Source organism: Canis lupus, chromosome 3, assembly GCF_048164855.1.
Source record: "Canis lupus baileyi chromosome 3, mCanLup2.hap1, whole genome shotgun sequence".
NCBI lineage: Eukaryota > Metazoa > Chordata > Mammalia > Carnivora > Canidae > Canis > Canis lupus.
In genome coordinates, this window is record NC_132840.1 from 61,455,327 (window position 1) to 61,465,616 (window position 10,290).

A 10,290-nucleotide genomic window follows, 5' to 3' on the forward strand; every position below is an offset into this window, starting at 1 on the left:
CTGCATCTCTCATGAATAAGTAAATAAAATCTTTTTAAAAAATGAGACTTTAAAAATTTTGTAAATAAAATTAATTATTGAAGAAAAGTTGAAAATTTTCCACAAAACTTATACCACATCTCTAGTACCTAACTGTAATACAACCAATTGTTTTCCTAGTGAGAGTTTGGAATTTTTCCAGAAAGCAGATGTGGGCCCTGAGGAATGTGAATAGTGTTCTGGGTCAAACAATGCTTCTCAAAGCACCCTTTAATTTATGAACAGGAAAGAATGTGAAATGAGTAGCATACAGTAATGCCTAGACACATGTGAACAGATTTTAGGGTTCTAATAAAACTCAGTTGGTTGTAGATATACTTAATCAAGTATAGCAATGATGCCAGTAACTATTATAATAATTGAAAGGCAGAATGGTATACTGGGAAAAATAATAACTGAGATATTAAAAGACCAAAATTTCTGTTGCAGACTTGGGGCTTTGTGACTGGTATGTAGCCTGTACCATCTATAAGCCTCTGTGTATGCATTTACATAGTTAGAGGGAATGACTAGGTTTCTTTTAGTTGTGACACTGTGATTCTAAGGGATCTATGGCAAACTCTATGCCCACACTTGCAAAAAAATACCTAACAATGATATGCCTTTATTTGTAATTTTTTTCTTCTTATAAAGACCAGATTCCCTTCTTTCTTTATTTTATATGTACCCCATCCTCATCCATTGATTAAAAAGAGAGATAGGAAATACGTTAGATACTTTCCTTCCCTTCATGAACATAATATATACCATACAGTAAGGAAGTTATGTGAAGACACACACACACAAAGCCAAGTAAGGTAAGCATGAGAAGTGTTTAATAGATAGTCCTAATTATAGAACGCTCAGAATTTAAATGTAAGCTGCCTGGCTTGATGTGGAGGGGGTCAGGGAATGTTTGTATGAAGGTTTTAAGATCTGTTTAGAGGCTTGGAAGACAGTAAGGAATTTAATATCATGGGGGCAGGGGTAGGACATGGGGGCACACTCTATATAGGGAAATAGCACACTTTAGAGATCTGCTTAAGCAAACAGTCCTTAAATATTTTTCTCTGGCCATATTTCCTCCCTTCATTCCTCTACCTCTCAGCTTCTTTTGCCTTTTTAAATCTCACTTTTATCTTCAAAGCCAAGTTCTATATAAATTTTCTTATTAAAGCCTCATGTAAGCTCTAGACCATGGTTTCCCAGACTGTGTTTCTTCAAAAACTATTCCAATCCATGACAATAGGCAAACTATAGAAAAAATAATTATTCTATTGTAAGGATTAGCTGTTTACATAGTGAAATCATCAAAAAATTAGGACAGTGGAAGGGTTTCAGAAAATGACATTGAATCTTGAGCTAAAATCTTCAAGAAATGAAGGACAGTTATCCCTAAGGTTAGCAGATAACTCAACTAAGGAGCTTTAATCTCATGGCAAGCGATTCAAAGTTGGGAGTTTTTAGGGAGGATAGAAGGGGACATCTGCCATGCTCTAGGTCAAGAGTGAGGGGAGAAGAGTAGAGACATTCTCTGGTCATGCCATCTTAGAACAAAGAACACTTACCCTAATCCAGTCCAGAGATGATTGATATGGGAGAGCAAACAGTTGATTTTTGAGAACCCTCAAGAAAGCAGGATCATCAGTAACACACTAAGTTTAACTACTGCTTTGAGGAGATTGAAATTTTAGAGAGGGGACAGGAAATGCTGGAGATCCTACTGATGACTGATGAAGGGGACCAAGGAAAGGGATTCTGGGTCCTGACAAGTAGAAGTTGATGGGGTCAGTAGCAAGATGTTCAGAGTCATATGGATTTGGCAATATAAGTGTTGATGATTTGGATTTGCACACTTTTCTCAGTAATGGGAGTGGAAGCCCAGTTAGAGGGAGGGGAATGGGAAAGATTGAGGAGTGAGGAAAAGAATATAGTGACCATGGCCCTCACCTGAAAAACTTTGCTGCTGGAAAACACAGAAAGAGGGGGCATTAGGTCAGAGGAAATGTGAGGTGTTACTGCTTTTTTTCAACTGGGAGGAAAGAGAGTATGTTTATAGATGAACAAATTACCATGAAGAAAAAGATAAATACTTTATGTAAGAGAAGGAAGTGGATGAGAGAAGCTAAACTCCAAAGCTAACATGTATGGATTAGGCTTCGATTAAACGAGGCATACTCTATTCAAGTACTTTATATAGCCTTTATTTAATTCCAAGAAAAGCTGAGTGATCTAGGTACAATTATGATTCTCATTTCACAAATGAGGAAACCAAGTCTTAAAATGATTCAATAAAAATGCACCCAGTGTCACACAACTAGTAAGTGGTAGAGTGAGGATTCACACCTGGGTTTGAATCCAGATCATGACTCTTCAATATGGTAACTATCATTTGGTTCAAGGTCACAAGAAGCATGCCTATGAAAGTCAAAACTATGTTGGCAAATTTGTAAATGACTATGATAACGACAAATATTAGTGTTTTTAATAAAATCCCGTTTTGCCTCAAATCTGTTCAGTTATTTTATTCAATATGTTATTCAACATATTTTTATGCTATTAATAGAATAACAAATAAACATATAAATATACTTATCCTGGTAGAATCTGGCATTCTGTGAAAGTGCAGGCTGCTTGTAAAATCAGTGAGATTGATTCTCTAGAGTAAGTTGAACAAAGGGAAAACTAAAACTCCTAAACTGGATTAGAGACCATGCATGCCATGGGCTCCTCAAGAGTATATGACTTTGCTCTTCTGGAAAGAGGTGGGGGGTACAAAGAGTGAGAATGCTATTTGTTCAAATAATTCAAACTTAAATTTGCTTTGCTTTGCTACGGTAGCTACAAATATTTTCATAATTCTACAATTTAATTACTTACAAATTCAAATGTTTCTGCGGTGGTTGAAATTTTAGACTGCAGGAGATTAAAATAATGTACAATATAGACTCTAAAATGATTTTCAAAACAAGAACAGCAAATGACTTTAGTTACATCAGCAATCTGGAGCACATGCATTACACAGAAGGAACCAAGCACCATGTCGTTTTATAAACTTTGATGTATTTGTTAACCTTCAGTCATCTTGTTACATGTCCATATCTCAGAAAGTGCTACAGAACCCAACCTAGTAGCAAGTGTTGATCTGTAAGGTTTTGGAAGGTTGTAGTAATGTTTATCTTTTATGTTGTTTTATTATTAGCATCTATTGTACTGCTTAATATTAGATACTCAATATATATTTATTAAATTACAGAAAAATGCACACTTTTTTAAACAAGAAATCTGTAATTTTACAATAGCTCTAGCTCTATGGCAATTTCTGGGAATTATGTCTCATTTCATTTTATCCAAGGGATCAACATATACCTACCAAATGAATATAATCCATCTGAGAATAACATTGTGTTTAGGACAGATGTTAAAAAAATTTGTGTCAATATAATTTTCATGGGATAAGGATTCATTCATTTCAAAATAAAATTCAAAATGAAAGAACTGTGATGAAGTGCTCAGTTTCCATTTAGATGTTTGTAAAACAAATAGATACAGTAATTCATTTTCTCATTGATTCATTCACAGAAAGATACAATCTAGGAAAACAGTGCATTAATTTTGAAAGACACAAAACAAAACATTTTTATGACTATAGGCATAATACAGAAAGGAGCAGAGAATTCCTGTTTCTATACCATTGCTTCTGATCACAGAGGATACAGTGATAATGAAATTTAAATGAAATTTGGGATGGATTCTTATATGAATAAGATATCCATAATACTGTCAAAAATCCCCTAGGCTTTACAGAATATTAGAACTTTTATTTTATTCAGGGAAATAAACATAAGAAACTCATACTTATGCAATAGAACCTTCAGATGAATCTTGAATTTACACAATCAAAACAATGTGAAAATCCCAAAGATAAGGAAAATATTTAACATTTAACATTCTTTTGGAAATATTTAACTTGTCCGTTTCAAGATTCTAATCATGCTAAATATTTATAACTGGTTTTCAGGTAATCTACTTCCTGACCAACAGTTGACTATTTTGAAGTACAAAGAAAAGCTTTCACTGAACTTTTGAATAGTAAAGACTACGAATACAAGACAAAATCAAATGAATAATTTACATCAAATGACCAACATATTTTATAAGATTCAGTCCAAAATAAGTTTTATGTTGAAAATAGAACTTTCTTTTGCTAATATCATTAGCCATATTTTAACACAGATATTCTAGAATGGGCACTCACAATAATTTTGTCATCTTAGGTGGACATGAAGTTTTCTATCTTTTATATATTAGAATATATATTCAATGTATCATGTCTACAGAGGTCTGACTGACAGGGACACTGTTCCTAATGAATTGTCTTACCTATCTCAGATTAATTCAGGCTTGAAAACTTTTAGTTATAATTTTGGAGTTATTTCTTGGTGTTTGACCTACAACTTACAATAAGCATTTTCAATTATCAGTATTGATTTCACACTTATTTTCCTTAGTTCCAGTTAAATATAGAAATTTTTGTTCTATATTGCTCTATTCCTGTAAATCTTTTTTATATTAATACTAGTAATATGAAAATTATGTATTAAGAATAGCACTGAGAGGGGCACCTGGGTGTCTCAGTCAGTTAGCATCTGCCTTCAGCTTAGGTCATGATCTCAGGTCCAGGAATTGAGTCCCACATCAGCTTCCTGTTCAGCGGGGAGTCTGCTTCTCCCTCTCCTTCTGCCCCCCTGCTTGTGATCTCTCTCTCTCTCTCTCATAAATAAATACATAGTCTTTAAAAAAAAATAGCACTTACGGGATCCCTGGGCGGCGCAGCGGTTTAGGACCTGCCTTTGGCCCAGGGCGCGATCCTGGAGACCCGGAATCGAATCCCACGTCGGGCTCCCGGTGCATGGAGCCTGCTTCTCCCTCTGCCTGTGTCTCTGCCTCTCTATCTCTCTGTGTGACTATCATAAATAAATAAAAAAATTAAAAAAAAAATAGCACTTAGAATTTAGGGGTGCCTGGCTGGCTCACCATGAAGAGCATGTGACTTTATCTTGGGGCAGTAAGTTCAAGGCCCCTGTTGAGTGTAGTGATTGTTATTAATTAATTAATTAATTAATTAATTAATTAATTAAAAACACTTATAATTTAACAAAAATAATTTTTAAAAGATTTTATGTATTTATTTATGAGAGACACACAGAGAGAGGCAGAGACACAGGCCGAGGGAGAAGCAGGCGCCATGCGAGGAGCCTGATGTGAGACCCGATCCCGGGACTCCAGGATCACATCCTGGGCCAAAGGCAGGCGCTAAACCACTGAGCCACTCAGGCGTCCCTTAAAGAATAATTAAATATTGACTTGGATTAGATAGTTATACATAAGAAAAAAAAAAAAGATAGTTATACATAAGAATAATTGAATAATTTTAAATTGCATCTGTGTTACACACAACACATTATTATAATTATTAGTTTATATAATCATATCTTGTAAAGAAGCTGAGAGAGGAAACAGGCCATGTATATACTTATGGAATTTGTTTTATTAGCATCTTATTTACCATTTCCATTTCTATTAATTCCTACTTGTGGCTTCTTCTACTTTCCATCTTTTACTATTTCCTTACCCCAAAAGCTTTGCTCTGTACTCTCTTTGCATTTCTATCAAATATGTTACGTTTCTATATATGATAGACCCAATAATATAATTATATATGTACTGTTTATAGAATTCCTTTTTAAATCATTTAAGGAAAGAGAAGAAATATTACACTGTCTTCTGTTAATTATGTGTATCTTCACCTTTTCTTACACCTTTTATTCTTTTCATATGGATTTAAGTTACTATTCAGTATCACTTGCTTTCAGCCTGAAAAACTTCCTGTAGTAGGTTTTGGAAGTCATACATTCTAGCAGTGAATTCTCTCCGCTCTTGTTCATCTGATGGTGTCTTTAGTCTTTATTTTGTTAAAGGTATTTTTGCTGAAAAAAAAAAGATTTTGATTTGCATTTTTTTCACTTTCAGCATTTTGAATATGTTTTCCCATTGCCTCTGGCCTCCATACCTTTCTGTTTAGAAATCAGCCATACTCTTGTTGGGGTTCTTTATACATAATGAGTTATTTTTCTCTTATTACTTTCATGATCATTTTCTTCCTTTCTGGCTTTCAACACTGACTACAATGTCTGTGAATCTCTTTGTGTCTATCCTACTTGGAGTTTATTGAGCTTCTTGGATGTGTAGTTTGAGGTATTCCATCCATCCTTGGAAGTTTTCAGCCATTATTTCTTTAAATTTTAAGTATATTCTTTTTCTTTCTCCTGATATTCACATTAGGCATATGGTGGTGAACTTACGAGGGCTGCACCCTTTCTTCTTTTTGTGCTTTTTATTGCATACATTCCATGATCTGTCTTCAAGTTTGCTAATTCTTTTGCCAGCACCAGTCTGATGCTAACCTCTCCCAGGAATTTTTCATTTGGTTATTATACTTCCAAATCCAGAATTTTCACTTCGTTCTTCCTTATAAATTATATATCTTTATTTATGTTCTCTGATAATACATTGTCATCACATCTTTCTTTAATTCTTTAAATATGGTTTCTATTGTTTTCTTGAACATATTTACAATCACTGCTTTGAAACCTTTGTTTCTTGAATGTATTTGTAATCACTACTTTGAAACGTTTGTTTTCTAGGTCTACCTGTGGGACCTCTGCAAAGGGACTTTCTATGACCAGCTTATTTTCTCTGTATGAATTATATTTTCTCCATTTCTTTGCATGCCTGACATAGTTTTTTTGTTAAAAAATAAATAATGCACTGTAAAAAATCTGGATGCTGGTTCCCTCTCCTCATCCTCCCATCCTTAGGAGTTGTTGTAGTTGCTGTTCACTCTTGAACATCTGTTTATTTGTTTAATGACCTGAATAAACTAGTCATGCAGTTTATTTCCACAGCAGTGTGTGGTCTCTGATATTGCTGTTCAGATTTTTTTTCTTGTTTTTAGGTTTTGGTCTGGCTATTTATATTTTACCCCTAGATATGCCACTTACTGGTCAAAGGTTAGATTTTTACCCTTTTGCCTGTACATGTGTGTGATTTACAGCCTGCTATAGTTCAGGGAGTTTATATTTTTGCCTCACATTCAGCCAGTGATTAGTAGTTTAGATATTCCCTTCTGTTTTTTTGTTTTTTGTTTTTGTTTTGTTTTGTTTTGTTTTGTTTTGATAGGACATAGTCTTCCCAGGGAATTTTGTTTAAGCAGCTTATTCCATTGAGGATTCATCCTCTGTTCATAGTCTGTGTACATTTTGGGGAAAGATTACAGGTGTGTTCTACATGCCACTCTGATTGCTTTTAAATGGGTGCAGTCTAATTGTGTGCATGGACTCCTGGAGTGACTGAAATCCCAGGAGATCTCTTTTTGGCTTGTTTCTTTTCTTGGTCCTATGTTTAATAGAACAGATCTCCTGGTATTTCAGGAGATCTCTTTTTGGCTGTTTCTTTTCTTGGTTCTATTAAACATAGGACTGTTCATCTATTTTTTCTTCTATCATGGAGCATCAGTCTTCTCTTAATTGCTTTCTACAAGATCTCCATAGTTTTAAACAAGTCCCTTAAGCATGGAATTCTCCACTCTTGTTACCAAATTAAGTCAGTCCCCTCAGGTAGAGCTTTGGAACTGTTGGTTCTTATGGCCTTTATTCCTGGGCAGGACCCCATGCCATTGCATTGAAGCTGAGGATAGGGACCTGCTTCTCCTGGAATGGCATCCCTGCTTTCCAAGTGGGTAGTGAAGAGGGTGTTGGCACTTTCTGGTCTTGTTTTATGTATCCCAGAATAGAGCCCTCATTTTATCAGTGGGTTGGGGATGGTGATGATCAGTGCCCAATTGTTCTCAGTTTACTACACCTGGTGTAGATCTTCTGCTCTATGAGTGAAGGCTAGGTGGGGGAAGGGAGGGCTATTCCTTCTGGCCACACAAAAATGGACTAGTGAAGCTGTAAAGCACCACTTGTAGTTTGTCCCTCCTGGGGTAAAACCATAGTGAGACTGGCCAGCTGGTGTGAGAAGAAACTCCAGTGTTGATGGCCATACCTTGCTGAAGTATAGCATCTGTGGTTGAGCTTCTGTAACACAGAAGTTTTTTTTTTGTTTGTTTTGTTTTTTTTGTAACACAGAAGTTTTGATGGTAAATGAGCTGAGTTTGGCTCTACTACCATAGATTCTCACTGTTTTTACTGAGATTTAGTACACTTCTTTGAATAAATGTTTTTCCTTTTGCTATATGCCCTTAGAACAATTCCCAGAGACTTCATTGAATGTAAAACAATGATTGATTGTTTTATAATTTTCATTAGTTAAATTATTTTTATTTTAATTATAATATTTTAATTATTAAATTATTATTTATTATTAAATATTAAAATAATATTTTAATTTTTTTCTGGGATAAATTATGCTAAATGACTCTAGTAGCAGCTGGTCAATTGATTTTTTTATGAATTTTTAAAAGATTCTAGTTATTTATTTTAGAAAGAGAGAGAGAGTGAATGGGGAAAGGAAAAGAGAGGATGGAAGAGGGAGCAGAAGAGAATCTCAAGCAGACTCAACCTGAGCCCAACACAGGACTAAATCTAACAACCTCGAGATCATGACCTGATCCAAAACCAAGAGTTAGACTCTTAAGCGACTGAGCCACCCAAGCACCCTGGTCAATTGATTTTTGACAAATGTTACATGCTTATGCAATAGGTAAAAGATTGTCCTTCTAATAACTGGTCCTGGAGTTAAACTGAATATTCATATACAAAAAAAACATTAATTCACATCTGTAAATAATGACTTGAGGGGCACCTGGGTGGCTCATTAGTTGAGCATCTGCCTTTGACTCAGATCGTGATCCTGAGTCTGGGGATCGAGTCTCACATCAGGCTCCCTGCGAGGAGCCTGCTTCCCCCTCTGCCTATGTCTCTGCCTCTCTCTCTCTCTCTCTCTCTCTCTCTCTCTGTGTGTGAACAAACAGAAAAAAATCTTAAAAAAATGTCTTGAAGTAGATTATAGCCCTAACCATAAAATATAAAACTACAAATCTCCTAGAAGAATACTTAGAAGAAAATCATTGTGGTCTGGGACTAGGTAACAGTTTTTTAGAAGTCCCCAAATCATGAAGCATAAAATAAATATTGTGCAATTATGCTTTGGTAAAAATAAAAAACTCCTATTTGAATTCTACTCTTAAGAAAATGAAATGAAAAATCACTGACTAGGAGAATCTTTTCAGCATAGACCAGAATAAATAAAAAATCTTTAAACTCAGTAATCAAAAGGCCAGGACCCAACTCAAAATGGATAAAACAATGGATGGACATTTCACAAATTAAGTCATACGTATGGCCAATAACACCATTATAAGTTGTTCAACTTCATTATTCATCAGATAATTGCAAACTAAAGCCACAATGATAAGATGCCACCTCACACCTGTAAGAATGTCTAAAATTAACACCATAAGAACAACAGATGTTAGCAAGGATTCAGAGAAAGGAGAACCCTCTTATGTTGTTTGTGGGAATGCAAACTGTGCAGCCACTCTGGAAAACAGTATGGAGGGTCCTCAAAAAGTTAAAAATAGAGTTACCCTATGACCCAGCAGCTGCACTACTAGATATTTACACAAAGGACACAAAAATGCAGATTCAAAGGGGTACGTGTACCCTGATGTTTATAGCAGCATTATCTATAATAGCCAAATTATGGAAAGATCTCAAATGTCCATCGACTAAAGAATGGATAGGAAAGATGTGTGATTATATATATATATATATATATATATATATATATATATATATACATATATATACACACAATGGAGTATTAGCCATCAAAAAGAACAAAATCTTGTCATGTGCAATGATGAGGATGTAGCCAATGTATTATGCTAAACTAAATAAGCCAGTAAGAGAATGACGAAGACCGGATGCTCTCACTCATATGTGGAATTTAAGAAACAAAACAGGTGAATATATCGGAAAGAAAAAAAGGAAGAGGGAAGCAAACCATAAAAGACTCTTAACTAAAGAGAAAAAAGTGAGGTTTGATGGAGGGAGTGAGCGGGGGATGGACTGGAGGGGGTTGGGCAGGAAGGAGGCACTTGGCGATGAGCCCTGAGTGTGGAATCACTGAATTTTAATTCTGAAACCAATACTACACTATATGTTAACCAACTAGGATTTAAATAAAAATTTGAAAAAAAACACC